General features: G+C 43.9%; 1 protein-coding gene across 1 annotated transcript in view; it reads left to right on the top strand.

The window, feature by feature from the left end:
• The first annotated feature begins 206 nt into the window (after positions 1-206).
• SLC25A22 (solute carrier family 25 member 22) overlaps positions 207-19,655 on the top strand; it is a 166,664-nt gene continuing 147,215 nt past the window's right edge. The window contains exon 1 of the mRNA XM_082269931.1: positions 207-395. The gene's annotated coding sequence lies outside the window, so the exon portion shown is untranslated. The remainder of the gene's footprint in view (positions 396-19,655) is intronic.

The raw sequence follows: 19,655 nt of genomic DNA on the forward strand, positions 1-19,655 counted from the left end.
ACATGATGACAGACTTCCCCTTTTTCCTGTGTGCAGGCTGTGCATTAACCCATCAATGCAGGCTTGGCTGTACACGCAGTGCTGTCATGGCTTGTGTCACCGCTCTCACCCCCTGAACCTCTATACAGATTGATCCATATAGCTGTCCTCAGTATCCTTGTATGCCCATCCTCTTGCTCTCCAATCCATGAGTGGCATCCTTGGCTCTCCTCCTCTGTGTCACTCCCCCTCCCCTGTGGCTGTGAGTCTCCTGTAGGGGCAGGGTTCTCTTTTCTCCTACACATCTCCCTCCCTGGATCTCTCCTCCTCCCTCTGTCTCCTCTTTACACATCTTTTCTACACCAAGGAGTGGATGCCTGCTCCATCCCAGTGACAAGGACCTGTACCAGCAGCAGGTAAGATGCCCCTTGAAGCAGGGAGGACATAGGGCTGCTGTCTGCACTCCTTCCTGCTGCAGCTATATTATTAATTCATGGGCACTATTTAAATCCCTTTGACCCTCCCTGTGAATGTCTTGCCAAGCCATGTAGAGCTCTCGGTGCTCTTGTTCCGGTACTGCTGCATCTGTGATCATTCCATTGCCATTACCTGAACTCGCAGAGCGACACCGGTGACATGTGACATTACTGGGCACTATTATTTAATTAGGCAATGACAGTGTCCAGAGTAAAGTGACCCAGAACAAGCCACCACTAATTACCCTTCATTGTCTGACAACATGAAAGGTGGCGTGTGATTGGATGCTATGGGTTACTCTTGGATTTGGAAAGTACGATGAGTTAACTTTGTGATCTGTGGAGCATTGCGGCTTGGAACTACATTAACCCTTCGATCTCTTGGTAGGTTTGCTCCTGTATAGGTGGTTCAATTTCAGTCCATATGAGGACAATGACACCCGTCAGTCATTGAAAACTGTGCTCACTACCGCATTTCTGTACTCCAGTATTAGGCTCCATTCACACCTATGCGTTTTTTTTTTTTTTTTGTGCTTTTTTGCAGAAACGCAGGACATTATTTTTAACATGGGTTCCTACGGAAAACGTTCACATCAATGCATTTTTGTGCCTCTGCGTTTTTTTGGAAAGAGTCAGGGACTTTTTTAAATGCAAAACTGTGCTTTTTTGGTTCAATGGAGAAGCTGCAGAAAAGCATGTAGTGCGATTTTGCTGCAATTTGTGTTTTTCAACAACAGATTTGCCATAAAAAATGCAAAAAGCAAATCGCTGTAAAAGATGCAAAAAGCACAGCAGAAACCCTTAAAGGCAACCTGGTGTGAATGATGCTTAACCTTCAGTCCTGCGCAGTTGTGTAGGCTCCTCTTCTGTACTGAAAAGGCTTAGGGTTACTATACATGTTAGTCTCCGTTCACACCATGGCATTCCGGATCGCGGGTGGAATTGCCGCGATTCTGCCTGTGATCCCGAATCGCCTGCAAAATGGGGGACACGCTTGTGATCTTTGTTTCTATTAAGGGCACTCCAATTGGGCGACAGGCGTCCCGCGATTCTGTTTGCGCAATTTTACCGTGATTTATCAGGCGACAATTCTGGCAAAATCACACAAAACGCAGGATGCTCTTGCGATCCCCATTAGTTTCAATGGCACCCCAGTCGTGACGCTATTTTGCCACAATTGTCATCTGACGCATCGCAGGAAAATTGCACAAAAAGAATCGCGGGACGCCTGCTGCCCAATTGGGGTTACATTGAAAGTAATAGCGCATCCTGCATTTTGCGATGATTCAGGATCACGCGCTGAATCATGGCGATTCTGTTCACGATCCAGAACGCCATGGTGCGAACCGAGCCTTACAATCTGACCACACAATTAAATTTAGATTCACCAAAACCATGTAATATGTGGACCCACCTAAATGATCCAATAAATCGGTATCCAATCAGGTAGGCCCTTGCACTACACAGTTGTTGGTAGTGCTAAAAGTAGTTATACAATCAGATTGTAACATGTGCTGAGCTTTAGTCTGATTTTACTGGATATTGTGAGCTTCTCACAGTGTGCACTAAAAACTGCAGCAAGTCCCACAGAGCCCACCTCTGACAAACACCCAGCATCTTTTATCCCTTTGCTCCCCGACTTGACTGTCCATTTCATTCACTGGATTTCAGTTCTCTCAATCATGGATGCACAGCATTACATGTAGGCGTTACCTGGGGCGGTCTGATGTTTTCAGGACAGCCACTCCTGCCAGCCATGATCTGCCTGTATTGCAGACAGAGGCACAGAGACCAAGTGATGACATCACTGGGTATAAAATGAAGGATGTAATGAAAATAGTAATGTTTTATTTAAAAATGACATTAGCATGGGAATGAGGGGGGAGGGAGGAACCAGGGAAAGGAAAATATAAGCAGATTCAACTTCAGTTTTAAGGAGCTTGTATTCCAAGCCCTATATGAGTAACATGCTTTATGTCAAGCCATGTCTTAGCATAGGTATTATTTTACATGATTTCAAAAAAGCTTTTAAGGGTAGCTGTATAGTAAAGTGTAGATGAACACGTATCTCCTTAATAGCACTATACATGGCAGCTTTTCACCACTTTGTATCTTTGGGCCAGAATAAGTGATACTGGTTGTTCTTTCTTGGCAGCTTGTCAATTAAATCATAAGCTGTCAACCTTCCTAACCCTCTTAACCTCCTAGTTTTGAATTACATTGTAACTGGGCTGTCTCCTCTCATATTCTAAAGTGCTGTGCAAACTGTTAGCTTAAAATAAATCCTGTATAATATTAAAAATATTAATAAAACATTAATAATAAATAATTTTGCTTACCTTTTGCTTTATGCGCATTAAAACGACATACATACATAATTAATAAAAAGTCATTGGTCATCTAGAGGTTAGAAAATCTGCATTATAGGAATACTTATCAAGGTGATTTGCATTTCTCATTCTGTTTAGCTCTCATGCTGGACTATGTTCTGTGGGATAATAATATAAGAATCCTGTTTGTAGCTTTAAAATAGTTTTATACGCTTGAAATGTATGAGATGAGGTGAGATGTCAAAATGGCACACGAGAGTTGTCCCTCGTATACAGGATCAGAAAATCGTAAGAAAAATACCACTTTCAAAGCGATTATTAGTACACAGCTTTCGAGATCCAATCACAACAATTTACAGTATCTCACAAAAGTGAGTACACCCTTCACATTTTTGTAAATATTTTATTCTATCTTTTCATGTGACAACACTGAAGAAATTACACTTTGCTACAATGTAAAGTAGTCAGTGTACAGCTTGTATAACAGTGTAAATTTGCTGTCCCCTCAAAATAACTCAACATACAGCCATTAATGTCTAAACTGCTGGCAACAAAAGTGAGTACACCCCTAAGTTAAAATGTCCTAATTGGGCCCAAAGGGTCAATATTTTGTGTGGCCACCATTATTTTCCAGCACTGCCTTAACCATCTTGGGCATGGAGTTCACCAGAGCTTCACAGGTTGCCACTGGAGTCCTCTTCCCTCCTCCATGATGACATCACAGAGCTGATAGATGTTAGAGACCTTGCGATCATCCATCTTCTGTTTAAGGATGCCCCACAGATGCTCAATAGGGTTTATGTCTGGAGACATGCTTGTCCAGTCCATCACCTTTACCCTCAGCTTCTTTAGCAAGGCAGTGGTAATCTTGGAGGTGTGTTTGAGGTCATTATTATGTTGGAATACTGCCCTGCGGCCCAGATTCCGAAGGGAGGGGATCATGCTCTGCTTTAGTATGTCACAGTACATGTTGGCATTCATGGTTCCCTCAATGAACTGTAGCTCCCCAGTGCCAGCAGCACTCATGCAGCCCCAGACCATGACAATCCCACCATCATGCTCGACTGTAGGTAAGACACACTCTTTGTACTCCTCAAATGGTTGCCTCTACACACAGTTGACACCATCTGAACCAAATATGTTTCTCTTGGTGACCTGTTCCAGTAATTCATGTCCTTAGTCTGCTTATCTTCAGCAAACTGCTTGCAAACTGCTTGCAGGCTTTTTTGTGCATCATCTTTAGAAGAGGCTTCCTTCTGGGACAACAGCCACACAAATTTGATGCAGTGTGGGGCGTATGTCTGAGCACTGACAGGCTGACTCCCCCCCCCCTCCCCACACCAATTCAACCTCTGAAGCAATGCTGGCAGCACTCATACGTCTATTTCCCAAAGACAACCTCTGGATATGATGCTAAGCCCGTGCACTCAACTTCTTTGGTCAACCATAGCAAGGCCTGTTCTGAGTGGAACCTGTCCTGTTAAACCACCGCTGTATGGTCTTGGCCACCGTGCTGCAGCTCAGTTTCAGGGTCTTGGCAATCTGCTTATAGCCTACGTCATCTTTATGTAGAGCAACAAATCTTTTTTTTCAGATCCTTAGAGAATACTTTGCCATGAGGTGCCATGTTAAAACTGCCAGTGACCAGTATGAGAGAGTGAGAGCGATAACACCAAATTTAACACACCTGCTCCCCATTCACACCTGAGACCTTGTAACAATAACGAGTCAATGACACCAAGGAGGGAAAATGGCTAATTGGGCCCAATATGGACATTTTCACTTAGGGGTGTACTCACTTTTGTTGCCAGTGGTTTAGACATTAATGGCTGTGTGTTGAGGTATTTTGAGGGGACAGCAAATTTACACTGTTATACAAGCTGTACACTCACTACTTTACATTGTAGCAAAGTGTCATTTCTTCAGTGTTGTCACTTGAAAAGATATAATAAAATATTTACAAAAATGTGAGGGGTGTACTCACTTTTGTTAGATACTGTATGTGAAATTATATGATGGGACAAGAAGAAATATTTTTCTGGTACGTTACCAGATCAAACAATTTTCATTTAATCGGTACAGTTGTCGTTCAAAAATACAAATACACTACAATACATTACATTACTTTGAGAATTTTTATTCTGTCGCACAAGAATTTTTGTAACTTTAGTAAACTTTTCATTTTCAATATGAGACTAGCAAAAAAAAAAAACAGGATGATCATTTGTCCGATAATGTCATCGTGTGTACCAGGCATTAGACTTGTGACAACATCCCATATACTCCAATACCAACCCTTTATGAGGCCGCCCTCATTACATTGGGAAGATAGCAATTTACTCACATGGAAATTTATACTGGTGTGTGGGTTGCCCTCAAATGGTAGGTGTTAAGCCCCGTACACACGTACCGATTGTCGGCCGTAAAGATTCGGCCGACGACCGATCGGCCGATTGTAGGCTTGTTAGTATGATGCTTCCGACAGCCGACAGCGCATTTTCGGCCGAACAGAATCTGTCGCGCAGGCATTAAAATTTTTGTTGGCCAACACCAGAACGGCCGATTGTTCGCCAGTCAGTACAGATTTCGGCCGACAGACAGCAGATTTGCAAGACTGGGCATGCTCAGAAAAGAAAAAAGACAAGGAAAGTTAACCATCACATGACATCACTTCTGTAGTCGGCTGTTGTTGGCCGACAAAATTTGTGTGCAGTCTTTTGCACTTTTCAACAGACAAGACAGCCCTCGGACAAAAGACGGCCGATCGTTCGGCCGACGATCGGTACGTGTGTACGGGGCTTTAGTCAAGGTCTAGCCATAAATGCATCTTTTTGGGGGATTTTTAGACATTGTGTAGACATGATGCCCCCAGCTTGCTCTGCATCTGCTTTGGAAATGTGCATAAAAAAGCACAAGGATGCAAATATAGTCATAGCAGAACATGCAGCCACTATAGGTCCTAGCCATACACTAATCCTAGTTCTGGATACAAACTGATTATCCAAACAAAAAAGTCATTTGGTACAAGATTTTGGGGAAGAAAATGTATGCATACAAACCATGCCACTATATTCCTCCACAGTCCTAACCATGTGTAAGCTTCCTGTTGGATGGTGTTAGAGCTTACACTCTTATAGGCACCTTCTCCACAATCTCATGTTGCTTTATAGCTATGTAAGGCTCGGTTCACACTGGGGCGACATCAAAGTCACCAGACTCTGAAGGCGCCCCGTGCAGCACGACTTTAGCGTGGCTTGCAAACAACTACTCTTATAGAAGTCAATGCAAGCCGCTCCAAAGTTGCCCCCAAGTAGTGCAGGAACCTTTTTCCAAGTCGGAGTGACTTGAGTCTCTTCAATTAGAACGGTTCCATTGCACTGAATGGAGCGTGACTTGTCAGGCGACTAAGTCGCCCCAGTGTGAACTGGGACTAAGGAACCTGGTGTTTTCAGATGGGAGAACATCTAACCTCCTCCAATAATGCAGTGCTCAGACATTATGGCCAGTTTCTGGGCCCGAACACTATCATGTGCAGTGTTGGGGTAGTTACTCAAAAAATGTAACTAGTTACTTCTTTAAATTGTAACGAGATTACTTTACTAGTTACTGCATTTGAAAAGTAACTTCACTACTTATTACTTTACTTTCCTCTTTCTTATATGACCGTGTAGAAGAAGATACATGACACTCTTTCTGCATAGGGTTTATTGTACAGTAATCCCCCGCTCCATCGCGGTTCAGTTTTTGCGGTCCCGGTAATTCGCGTTTTTTTTTGTAATGTTATTTTACTTTATAAATCATTAAAAATGAAATATTTTTGTGTTTTCCATAGCTCTTGCTCTGTCTCTTAGTATCTTTTATGTGTTTAAATGAGTTTCTATTGTTTTAAAAGTGTGTTTAAAGACCTTAAAATGCTTTTACACGTACAGTGACAGTAAAATTAACACGCCTACAATGCATTTTAATAGGGTTTTTCTATTTCGCGGAATTTCACTTTTCGCGGCTGGGTCCGGAACGTAACCCCCGCAATGGAGGGGGGTTTACTGTATAAACACAGGCTATGGGAAACATGAGAACAAAACCTGAAAAAACAGAATAAAACATAAAGTGCAACAAAAAGTCATAAACTTCATCCCTCTCTATTCTTCGAAATAACGATTGTATCGCACGGCTTGGGTAACGCAGGAAAGCACGTTCCTATAGCCTAGTAAAGTAGTGTAGTTACCAATATTAGTATTGTAACTAATTACGTTACTTCGTTACCAAAAAAAGAAATGTAGTTACTGTAATCCGTTACTTTGTAACTCGTTACCCCCAACACTGATCATGTGATGGAGGAGATGACATTGTCAACACTGTGTAAGCTCTGACACCATGGGGGTTATTTATTAAAACTGGAAACTGGAAGGTGCAAAATCTGATGCAGCTTTGCAAAGAAACTAATCAGAGTGCCCAAAGGCTCTGTTCTATCAGCAAATTAATTTGGGGACAGTAAAAGTGGAGAATCAGAGAAGACAGGATCAAACAGCCTTTTTACACAATGCTGAGGATTAACCCCTTAGGTTCCACAGTGAGTATAACAAGCATGCTTTACTGCGTATACAGACTGGTTTTACTGTTGTAGGTTTAAATGAACAATCTGAAGTTAGAAGCTGATTGGCTACCATGCACAGCTGCACCAGATACTGAGTGCTCCAGTTTTAGAAAATCCCCTCCCCCGTGTGTCACATAGCGTAGACAGAGTTAAAGCTGCAAAGTCAGGCAGGAGGGCTTTAAAGGCTAAGCTCACCTTTAAAGCATGTTAGATGGTAGGGTTGCTGTTAGAAACCATGGGGGGCCCGTACAGCCCACTTGACAGGGCCCCCTGCTTTTCATTTTTTCTTACATTTTTATACCAGCCTTGTTGGGAGGCCTTTGGTAAAATATCAGGGATGTAAACGGACAGCCTCAGCTGCACTGGACAGTGAATGAATGGGAAGCGCTCGGAGGCTCCCAGTTCTTTTACAAACAAGCATAGTAAACACAATCTTCTATGTTTCAGTGATGAGTGAACACAGTAAGTGATCGGTGCCAATCGCTCATTGTGTTGATTTAGGAAAGGAAGGGGCTGGTAAATAGTACATATTTACCGCACAATCCCCGCTCTCCATCCCCCTGTGTGCTCTAAGCAGCTGCTGGCAGGAGAAGAGACAGGGAAGCTGGCAATGTTGCAGGGGAGGGGGCACACAGGGAGTTCCAGACAGCAGGGGGGTGGGGGCACAGATACCAATCCCCCTGCAGTGCAGCTGGAGGATGAAAAAGGAGGAGAAGCTGGCAGAGTTGCAGTGCGAGCCACAAGAGTTGGCAATAAGGCAGTACAGCCATCGCTCCTGCTCAGCAGGTGCCAGGTCCCCTCTTTTGAACTGATGGGCCCCGTAGAGGAGGGCTGGCTGTACTGCCTTATTAGCGGCCCTGTTAGATGGTACACCTGTATTTAGGGTGTAACGTGTAACATGCTCCAGCACTTCCTCCCGTACCCCCTGATTCCCCCCTCTTGTGACAGCAGGTGGGGGAATCCTTTTCGCCCACACAGCCACTTCCTTTATTCACAACAATCTGTCCCAGCAAAAGTCCCGTTACCCACTGAAGCAGACAGCTAGTTGTTCTCAATGAACTGCAAGGGTAATGATGGGCGCTATCATGATTTATTCACACTTCCACCAACTTGCTAACAGGAATCCGTGCATAGGTATGGGCAGAAAGCGGAAATAAGTGTCTGCAGAAGCTTGACATTCCACTGATTATTTTTATGCAAAATATGGTAATTTATTATTATTATAATAATATAATTTATTATAAATAATATTATTTATTTATTTTCCCCCAAAGGTGAACTTTTGCCCCTTTTATGGCAAAGCAACAGAGCAGAGGCGTAACTAGAACCTTCAGGGCCCAATGCAAGAAACAATGAAGGGCCCCCCAGATCCCTGGCCGGGGCCATTCCCTTCAAACCTAGGGCTCTGCCCACTAATCCTGGGGCCCTTTACTCTCATTATGGGGCCCTTTATTACCGTCCCGCAGCAGGACCCTTTCACAAGCTCTGCAGTGGGACCCCTTCCTGCCAACTTGGGGCCTCCCACAGTGGTGGAATGCCAGGGCCCAGATGCAAGTGTGACCTTTGTAATACTTGAAGTTCACCCACTGGTGTCAGTAGTTTTTATTTTTTGGTATTTTAATTGTATTATTTTATTTTATTTTTTTACAATGTCACTGACTATGACTCTGTCCATTCAGAAAAGGAAGGAGCTGTTAAATTACATATTTACCGACCTCTTCCTGGTTCTCTATTGTGACACATCCCCTGCAGCAGCCGGCAGGAGAGGGGAGAGAGCACAGTGGGGGGGGGGGGGCAGGGGAGCACACAGGGGCCCAGAGACAGCAGAACACAAGAGAACTGGATAGGAGGAGTGGGGAGGGCAGCATACGAAGGAACCAATCGCCACCGTTTTCTTCCTGCAGCTACTGGAGGAAAAAGGAGGACAGTGATTTCTCTACATGCTGCCCCTACCGCCCCTCCTATCCAGGTGTACAGGGGAGCCCCACAGGCCCCCTGAAGCATGGGGCCCGGTTGCAACCCCTGCAACCCCTGTAGTTACGCCCCTGCAACAGAGTCTTCCCAGTGGCCCGTGTCAATGACTTTTGTTTGCATAAGACAGATTTTTCATTCCCATATAAGTCAAGGGGAATGCAAAACCTACTTGAAGCAGGTCAAACGCAGGTCAGAAGGACATCAATTGCAGGTAGATTGCATTCTGCGGACTTGTTCACACACAGTGTATGCAAGGTGCTTTTCTTTACCTGATCAACGTCAGTGACCACAAAGGGAGAATAGAAAACAAAGGTTTTCTATCCAATCAATCTGCCTCAAGGTGGGCTGCTGTGCAATACATAAAAATGTAGACATGCTTCATTTTTCTGCAATGCACCGGAACTCACCTGAAGTCATCGTTCTTCTCTGAATGAATGAAAGGTCACATTAACATTTTAATAAAGTTAGAAAAAATGGTGAACAGCTTACAATACAAGGCACTGGGCCCCACTAACGGCACACAGCATAGACCAGTCTGCATGCTAAAACAGTGCCCTAATGATCTCAGAAGCATCTCATACTGATGTCAAGCTGATGCCATTGACACATGCCAAAGCCTGTCAACACAAGTCCTAAATCTGACTGTCAGCAACAGGGGATTTGTCCATCTGCGCAGTGTATACTAGTGTGGATGGAGGAATCTGATGTAGCATTAGTGTGGCTGTACAGAGATTACAGGAGGCTATAATCAAGGGAGATTCACCATTTGTATAAAGAAGTACATAAAATGTTTTTGGAATTAGTCCACATCTATTAATCATCTTTAAATAAATATGAATTCGAAAAAAATATTCTAATTAGCAATACGGATACTTAATAATGCAATTTTTGCTGAATTTCTGTAGATCAGTTGCAGATTTAAACCTTGCTTAAAGCGTAACTCCACTTTTGTTGAGAAAAACACATTCCCCTCTAGGTGATTTATGTACATTACAAGGAATGTAACAAACTTTGTTGCAGATTCCTACCTTTTGTAATCATTGTTTGTTCCTCTGTGCTTCTGTCTGAGTGGGTCTAATGGGAGTGGTTTCATAATTATCTGTCATTATCTGAGGAAAGCTGCTGGGCCTGCATACCTTTAGATGTGTTTCTATTTAGAGTATCTGACCAAAAATAACATTTTTGTTGCAGGGGATGCCAGAAATCTTACTTGTATCTTAGTGCAGAGTTCTGGGAAAATTGGTGAGCCAATCAATTGGTGTACAGAACAGCTCCAGGTAGCCATATTGCATTGCATTCTCAGAAAATTACAACAACTGCAGATTGAAAAGGAAAGGTCCTTTTAAATTACATTTAATTACAATATGATTTGTGTCGCAATTGTATACGCTATATTGTTTTTTCTTTATTTTCTATTTTTTTTCCCCACGAAAATGGATTTACCCTTGAGGCCCCTTTCACACAGGCGGACCATTCAGATCCGCCTGTTCGTTTTTTTGGCGGATCTGAACAGTCCCCCCATGCATTCCTATGGGGCATCGGATGGCAGCGGAGACATGTCCGCTGACATCCGACCCGATCCGATCTGTCAAATCTGGACGGATGGAAATCCTATTTTCCATCCGTCCAGTGGATCGGATCGGATGGGTTTGGATGAGAACGGACCGACGGTCTGTTCCCATCCGATTTTCCCCATAGAGATGCATGGGGAACTGACAGCTGTGTCTCCGCACACAGCACAGAGACACAGCTGTCATCCTCCTGCTGCTCTGCGGGGGATTGGCGGCTCGATCCCCCGCTGAGAAAAACGGAATCTGTCCGACGGACAGATAGTGTGAAAGAGGCCTTATAGATAATGATCTCACTAACTTGGCTTGAAATTCCTGGCTCTTAAGCCAGGTTCACATCTCTCCATGTCGCCTATTGTCTCTTTTGTTGTTCATTTTCTAACGTGCTTTGTAGCGCTTTTGCCTTGCTTTCATTATATACAATATCTCAAAAAAGTGAGTATACCCCTCACATTTTTGTAAATATTTTATTATATCTTTTTATGTGACAACATTGAAGAAATGACACTTTGCTACAATGTAAAGTAGGGAGTGTACAGCTTGTAAAACAGTGTAAGGCCTCTTTCACACGGCCGCACCGGTGTTTGGCTCCGCTGCGGGACTTTTTTTTTTTTTACACGGAGCGGATGACATTTGTGTCATACGCTCCGTATGTCCGCATATCATCCCATCCGTTTGTGGATGATATGCGGACATAATGTAAGTCTATGGGCATTTCGGATGTCAGCGGATGACACCGCTGACATCCGATTTTCCTTCCTTTCCGTTTTTTGAACGGAGGAAAAATAGGGTTCTGTTCCGTTCCAAAAAAACGGAAGAGAACTGAAAGGAAGAAAATCGGATGTCAGCGGATGGTATTCCGCTGACATCCGCAATGCCATTGACTTACATCATGTCCGTAAATCATCCGCAAAAAAATAGGTTGATTTGCCCGTGTGAAAGGGCCCTAAATTTGCTGTCCCCTCAAAATAACTCAACACATAGCCATAAATGTCTAAACCGCTGGCAACAAAAATGAGTACACCCCTAAGTGAAAGTGTCCAAATTGGGCCCAATTAGCCATTTTCCCTCCCCGGTGTCATGTGACTCATTAGTGTTACAGGATCTCAGGTGTGAATGGGGAGCAGGTGTGTTAAATTTGGTGTTATTGCTCTCACTCTCCCATACTGGTCACTGGAAGATCAACATGGCACCCCATGGCAAAGAACTCTCTGAGGCTCTGAAAAAAAGAATTGTTGCTCTACTTAAAGATGGCCTAGGCTATAAGAAGATTGCCAAGACCCTGAAACTGAGCTGCAGCACGATGGTCAAGACCATACAGTAGTTTAACAGGACAAGTTCCACTCAGAACAGGCCTCACCATGGTCAACCAAAGAAGTTGAGTGCACGTGCTCAGCATCATATCCAGAGGTTGTCTTTGGCAAATAGACGTATGAGTGCTGCCAGCATTGCTCAGAGGTTGAAGCGGAGGGGGTGTCAGCCTGTCAGTGCTCAGACCATACGCTACACACTGCATCAAACTGGTCTGCATGGCTGTCACCCCAGAAGGAAGCCTCTTCTAAAGATGGTGCATAGGAAAGCCTGCAAACAGTTTGCTGAAGACAAGCAGACTAAGGACATGGATTACTGGAACCATGACCTGTGGTCTGATGAGACCAAGATAAACTTATTTAGTTCAGATGGTGTCAAGCATGTGTGGCGGCAACCAGGTGAGGAGTACAAAGACAAGTGTGTCTTGTCTTCAGTCAAACATGGTGGTGGGAGTGTCATGGTCTGGGGATGCATGAGTGCTGCTGGCACTGGGGAGCTACAGTTCATTGAGGGAACCATGAAGCCAACATGTACTGTGACATACTGAATCAGAGCATAATCCCCTCCCTTCAGAGACTGGGCTGCAGGGCAGTATTCCAACATGATAACAACCCCAAACACACCTCCAAGACGACCACTGCCTTGCTAAAGAAGCTGAGGGTAAAGGTTATGGACTGGCCAAGCATGTCTCCAGACCTAAACCCTATTGAGCATCTGTGGGGCATCCTTAAATGGAAGGTGGAGGATCGCAAGGTCTCTAACATCTATCAGCTCCGTGATGTCGTCATGGAGGAGTGGAAGAGGACTCCAGTGGCAACCTGTGAAGTTCTGGTGAACTCCATGCCCAAGAGGGTTAGGGCAGTACTGGAAAATAATGGTTGCTACACAAAATATTGACACTTTGAGCCAATTTGGACATTGTCACTTAGGGGTGTACTCACTTTTGTTGCCAGCGGTTTAGACATTAAAGGCTGTGTGTTGAGTTAATCTAAGGGGACAGCAAATTTACACTGTTATACAAGCTGTACACTCACTACTTTACATTGTAGCAAAGTGTCATTTCTTCAGTGTTGTGACATAAAAAGATATATTAAAATATTTACAAAAATGTGAGGGGTGTACTCACTTTTCTGAAATACTGTGTATATATATATATACATATATAAAATCAGATATGCCTAATTTTTAATACCACAGTGCACAAGTGTGAATGGCCCCCATTGGATTCAACGTAATTATATGACACACGGGTTGTCGTTTTTTGTTTTGTTTTTTTAATATCTAGATTATATTAAGTCCTTCCACAGAGAACACGGGATACAATGCAAAAATGACACATACATTTTTGTGCGTTCCAAAGGTGTGCACCAGGACTGAATAGGTAGCGCTAAGAATAATACAGTATAACACCTGACTCCACCCTTCATATACAGTAATAATTAGGATGACTATAAGCAGTACATTGCACATGCATCTGGTGTATTTGGGAGGAACTGAAGTAAGGATTAGGTGTCATTTCTCTGTGGAGGGATTCTGACCTGAGAGTCTTGTCCTTGCGGAATTATGTTGCTAAGCAATGCAAAATTAGAATGCTGCCTAATAACATCTGGCAAGGTCTAGCAAGTGTCTGTTAAGTGCAGAAACATTATCAATTAATATTAAAATATATTGAGAGGGGTGTAGAAAATACCTGCGACTCTGATGTTTAGATTCATTTCACAACGCTTCCTACTTAGAAAATTTACAGATGGCGTCTTCTTATTCCTTCAGGGAGGAACGAAATCTGATATGATTTTTTTTTAATCTTTTGAAATGACCATCTGTACAGACATGACAGCGTGATGAAGTCTGGAAATGCACACAATTTATGCACATAGCAAAGGAGAAAAGAATTCTCCATGATCTCAGATCTGTGTGATCACAGTTGGAACTTTTTGGGAATAATTACAGGTGTCTGTAGTGGTATTGTTTAAACCAGTGTTTCTCAACCTTTATTCAGTTTGGGCACCCTTAAAAATTATGGACAGTCTCAAGGAACCCCATTGTAAAATGTATATCCATCCACACACATAGGACACAAAACGATATGGGTGATTTATTCTTCCAAATCCAATACACTTTTGCACACTGGTACTGACTAGTATTCCTATGTTACTGTTCTCCCTCACTTTTTCTCCATCACTCAGCTAATGTGACCCCAGGGCTGCCAGAGAGGGGCAGGGGAGTGTCAAACAAGGAGGCTGTGCAGACGACCAACATCCACCTTATCAACTGATGATGCCATTGGTTGTTAGGACACCGGCGGCTAGAAGGTCATAATGGTACACAATGAAAACTTGTGGCTTTGTGTAACTAAAAGGCAGGTTTCATCCACCTGCTGGCTTGTATAATACTTTGGGGTAATTTTTAGGCATTTTGCCAAGGCTCCCCTGAAGAAACCTCAAGGCACCCTGATGAAAAAGGCTGCTTTAAACGTTCAGGAAAGGAAAGTGGTCGTGTTGCCTATAGCAGCCTTTTTTCAACCCTTGCCAACCAGCCACTGCCTATATACGGCAGCAGCTCGGCATGTTCCCGCGAATCGCTGTACCTGTACGGCAGTCCACAGAAGCGATCCTGTGGGCGCACACGCACTACGACTCGCCAGCGGGGAGGCCGATCCACGAGGCCAGCGGCCGCGATTGCCACCGGGCACCAGCGATCGCTCCCCTAGGAGAGAGAATGGCGGTCTACTGTTGTAAACACAGCATACTTTTCCTGGTCGATCCCGATGGAAGCTGGGAATCACTGTGTTAGACACCATTACTACAGTGATCTCCAGTAGCTTTTGAGATCCTGGTCGTCAGCTTGGCACAGGCTTTCAGAGAAAGCTTTGCATAATCTTTGTAAATGCCAAGAGTTCTCTGATTGGATGAGGTGGAGATCATGACATCACCACCCTGCCTCTCCACCTCATCCAATCAGAGAACATCACCTCCTGTGTTCACAATGCAGCAGGGCAGCAGCTCTAACATTTGGTGACACTGAACAAACACGGGAAAGTATTACTAGAAGAGGTGGCAGGCTACTAAGAGAACCTGAATAGCAGGTTCACTTTAAGTCGCCCAAACATTAAAAAAAAATAACTTTAGACCTTGCTTTTGTCATTATAAAAATAAAAACAGAAACTGTCTGCCTTGCCTGAGCAGCCACTCAGAGCTGTTGGCTTACATAGAACCCCTCGTGGCCATGGAATAAGAAAAGGAAGAGTCAGGGAAGTAGAGGCCAGTGAATATATGTTTTTTTTTTAGGCCTCATGCACACTGGTTCATTGTAAACATTTTGGGACTGATTTAGTAAAGGCAAAAAGAATGTGCACTTTGCAAAGTGCAAATGCACTCTGCAAGAGCAGTTGCTCCCGAGCTTAGTAAATAAGCAGAAGCTCTACAGACTTCCATCATCCAATCAAAATTTTCCTTGCATGTGATTGGGTATTATTTGCAAAGTGAAGCTTAATCCCATTTACTAAGCTCGGGAGCTACTGCACTTGCAAAGTGCACAGTCTATTTGCCTTTGATAAATCAACCCCCTTTATCTCCTACACAGTCTACCACTGCTATTACCATCTGAGTCTGTCCCTCTTACAGTATATACCAGGGGTATTAAATTAAAATTCACCAAGATCCAGTCACTAAAGTTTTCTTCAAGCAGAGTTCCGAATCGTATGTTTGATTCCTAATGGCACCTTGAAGCATTGGTAGACGCTGCACGTTTTCGGGAGCGCCAAACCAGCTTGGTGCAGCGCAATTTAAAAGGGTCAATGACTACTCAATTGAAAAGCAAGATGGGATAAATGAAGGTGTGTGAAAAACAGCCGATCCCTATTTTGAAATACTTACCCACCAGTCTGCTAACAAACCAAAATAAACCTGTCTAACAATATAAGTTAAAAGCAGGAGTTTAGTTTGCCTATAACATCTATACTAAAGGGATGGGGGTGTGTGTCTCCCAGCTGATCACATTTAGTTTGCACCCCATGGTTTTTTTATACAGCCATGCGTTTTTCATTGCCAGTCATGGATTGGAGCAGGTGGGGGAGGATTGGGCGGTCTCCAATCCCATCTGTTTCCCATCCATCTATTAGCAAGCATGTACTTCCCTCTGTGAAGACACTTGGACACTCAGGTTGAGTAGTGTTATTTAGTGTTAGGTTCTGCAAGAAACGCAGGATGCCTTGTCGTTGGCCTTGCAGCTTCCGCATGCATTTGCAAATATATGTTAACTAAACTCCTGCTTTTAACTTATATTGTTAGACAGGTTTATTTTGGTTTGTTAGCAGACTGGTGGGTAAGTATTTCAAACTAGGGATCGGCTGTTTTTCACACACCTTTATTTATCCCATCTTGCTTTTCAATTGACTATTCACAGGGATGGAGACACTGAGCAGTGCTCGCCAGTTCTCACATAAAGTCCCAATTGCCCATTTCTTGTATCTTACTAGGGATGGAGACGCTTGCTTTACAGGCGGGTGTCTCACTCAAAGTCCCCATTTGCCTATAACATCTATACTAAAGGGATGGGGGTGTGTGTCTCCCAGCTGATCACATTTAGTTTGCACCCCATGGTTTTTTTATACAGCCATGCGTTTTTCATTGCCAGTCATGGATTGGAGCAGGTGGGGGAGGATTGGGCAGTCTCCAATCCCATCTGTTTCCCATCCATCTATTAGCAAGCATGTACTTCCCTCTGTGAAGACACTTGGACACTCAGGTTGAGTAGTGTTATTTAGTGTTAGGTTCTGCAAGAAACACAGGATGCCTAGGGTCAATGACTACTTTTTGTATGTTTCTGCATGTAAGACTGCTCATTGAAATTAATGGGCTGCCTACATGCAGAACGCAGGTAGCAATGTTATAAACCTAGCCTCAGATCCTTCACAGCACAATCCTGTCTTTACAACAGTGTTCTCAGTCCCCCCTGCACATCACAACCCCCCCCCTTCACATTACTGTGTTCAGTCCCCCTTCATATCACCCCCTCCCCTCACATCCCTATCGTAAACCCTCTCTTTACATTCCTATTCTTATGCCTCTTTATATCACACCCCTCCTCCCTCACATTTCTGTCCTCATTCCCCCCTTTGCATTCCTGTCCTAAGCCCCCTTTATATCACCTTCCTTCCGCCCTTACATCCCTGTCCCCACCCCCTACCCCTAAGATTCCTGTTCTCAGCCCCCCTTTACATTCCTGTCCTCACCCCCAGTACCCCTTTACATTCCTGTTCTCAGCCCCCCTTTACATTCCTATCCTCACCCCCAGTACCCCTTTACATTCCTGTTCTCAGCCCCCCTTTACATTCCTGTCCCCACCCCCAGTACCCCTTTACATTCCTGTCCTCAGCCTCCCTTTACATTCCTGTCCTCACCCCCAGTACCCCTTTACATTCCTGTCCTCAGCCCCCCTTTACATTCCTATCCTCACCCCCAGTACCCCTTTACATTCCTGTCCTCAGCCCCCCTTTACATTCCTATCCTCACCCCCAGTACCCCTTTACATTCCTGTCCCCCAATACCCCTTTACATTCCTGTTCTCACCCCCACTACCCCTTTACATTCCTATCCTCACCCCCAGTACCCCTTTACATTTCTGTCCTCATCCCCAGTACCCCTTTACATTCCTGTCCCCCAATACCCCTTTACATTCCTGTTCTCACCCCCACTACATTCCTGTCCCCCAGTACCTCTTTACATTCCTGTCCCCCAGTACCCCCTTACATTCCTTTCCCTCACTACTCCTTTACATTCCTTTTCTCACTACCTCTTTACATTCCTGTCCCCCACTACCCCTTTACATTCCTGTCCCCCACTACCCCTTTACATTCCTGTCCCCCAGTACCCCTTTACATTTCTGTCCCTCACTACCCCTTTGCATTCCTGTTCCCTGGTACCCCTTTACTTCCTGTCCCCCACTACCCCTTTACAATCCTGTCCCCCACTACCCCTTTACATTCCTGTTCCCCAGTACCCCTTTACATTCCTGTCCTCAGTTCCCCCCATCTTCAGATTTCTGTCCTCAGCTCCCCTTCACAGCACCCTTGGCTTCCTCCACATTACTCACAGCAGTCTAGAGCGGACATTGGCAGCTGGACAGCTCCGCATGGACGGCGACAGGCATGAAGCTGATATCAGAAGCAGGACAGCTCTGGAAGGAGGGCGGGATCTGCAGCTAGCAACCAATCACTTGCAGGTTAACTTTAAGTCCCGCCCTCCATCTGGAGCTGTACTGGCTCTGATATCAGCCTCCTGCCTCCCGCCGTCCATGCAGGTCTTGTTCAGGATGAAAGCAGTGAGGATGGCTGAGCGGGCTCCTAAATTGCAGGACCGCCATTTAGTGATGCCTGGTATATACAGTATGTATTTAGATTGATCAAAAATATACTTAACGGTGGAACCATAAAACCCTCAAGTGTCACTAAAAGGCAAAACTTTTTGTTTCTTTTCATTTTGTATGGACTAACGGAGGATTATAACCCTTTTCAGTCCCATTGGGGGGATTTCCTATCACTTCCTGTTGCATAGCCAAAAACAGGAAAGGAGAGGAAATCCCTCCAAAGTAAGGGAATTCTGGGGTGTCACCAGAGTCATTAAAACTAGTGTCCCCATTTGAAGATTCCCTTGTTCTGATGTCAACCCAGAATTTAGGATTTTCTTTTACTTTCACTTTCATTAATAACTTTACACATGTTGGATAGAGAGGGGGGATTTCCCAAATGGGGACACAGACTTCAATAAAAACCTGACATGAGTTCTAATCCCTCTATACGCTATCCTAAAATACAAAAAGAAAATGTTGCCTTTAGTGATATGTTAACCACTTCAGCCCTGAAAGATTTTACCCCCTTCGTGACCAGGCCCTATTTTGCTATTCGGCACCGGGTTACTTTAACGGACAATTGTGCGGTCATGCAACGCTGTACCCAAACAAAATTTACATCCTTTTTTCCCACAAATAGAGCTTTCTTTTGGTGGTATTTGATCACCAGTGCGATTTTTAATTTTTGCGCTATAAACAAAAAAATAGCGACAATTTTGAAAAAAAAAAAAAACAATATTTTTCACCTTCTACTATATAACATTGCCAAAAAAAATTAAAAATGAAATTTTTTTAAGATTTTAGGCCAGTTTGTTTTCTGCTACATATTTTTGGTAAAAAAAAAAAAATCGCATTATGCGTATTTTGATTGATTTGCGCAAAAGTTATTGTGTTTACTAACTACGGGAAAGATTTATGTCATTTTTATTGTTTTTTTTTTACTAGTAATGGCGGCAATCTGTGATTTTTTGCGGGACTGCGATATTGCGGTGGAAAGATCGGACCCCTAACTGACATTTTTGACACTTTTGAGGGGACCAGTGACATTACTACAGTAATCAGTGGTATAAATATG

This window comes from Pelophylax lessonae (assembly GCF_965119305.1).
Source record: "Pelophylax lessonae genome assembly, chromosome: 10".
Taxonomy (NCBI): domain Eukaryota; kingdom Metazoa; phylum Chordata; class Amphibia; order Anura; family Ranidae; genus Pelophylax; species Pelophylax lessonae.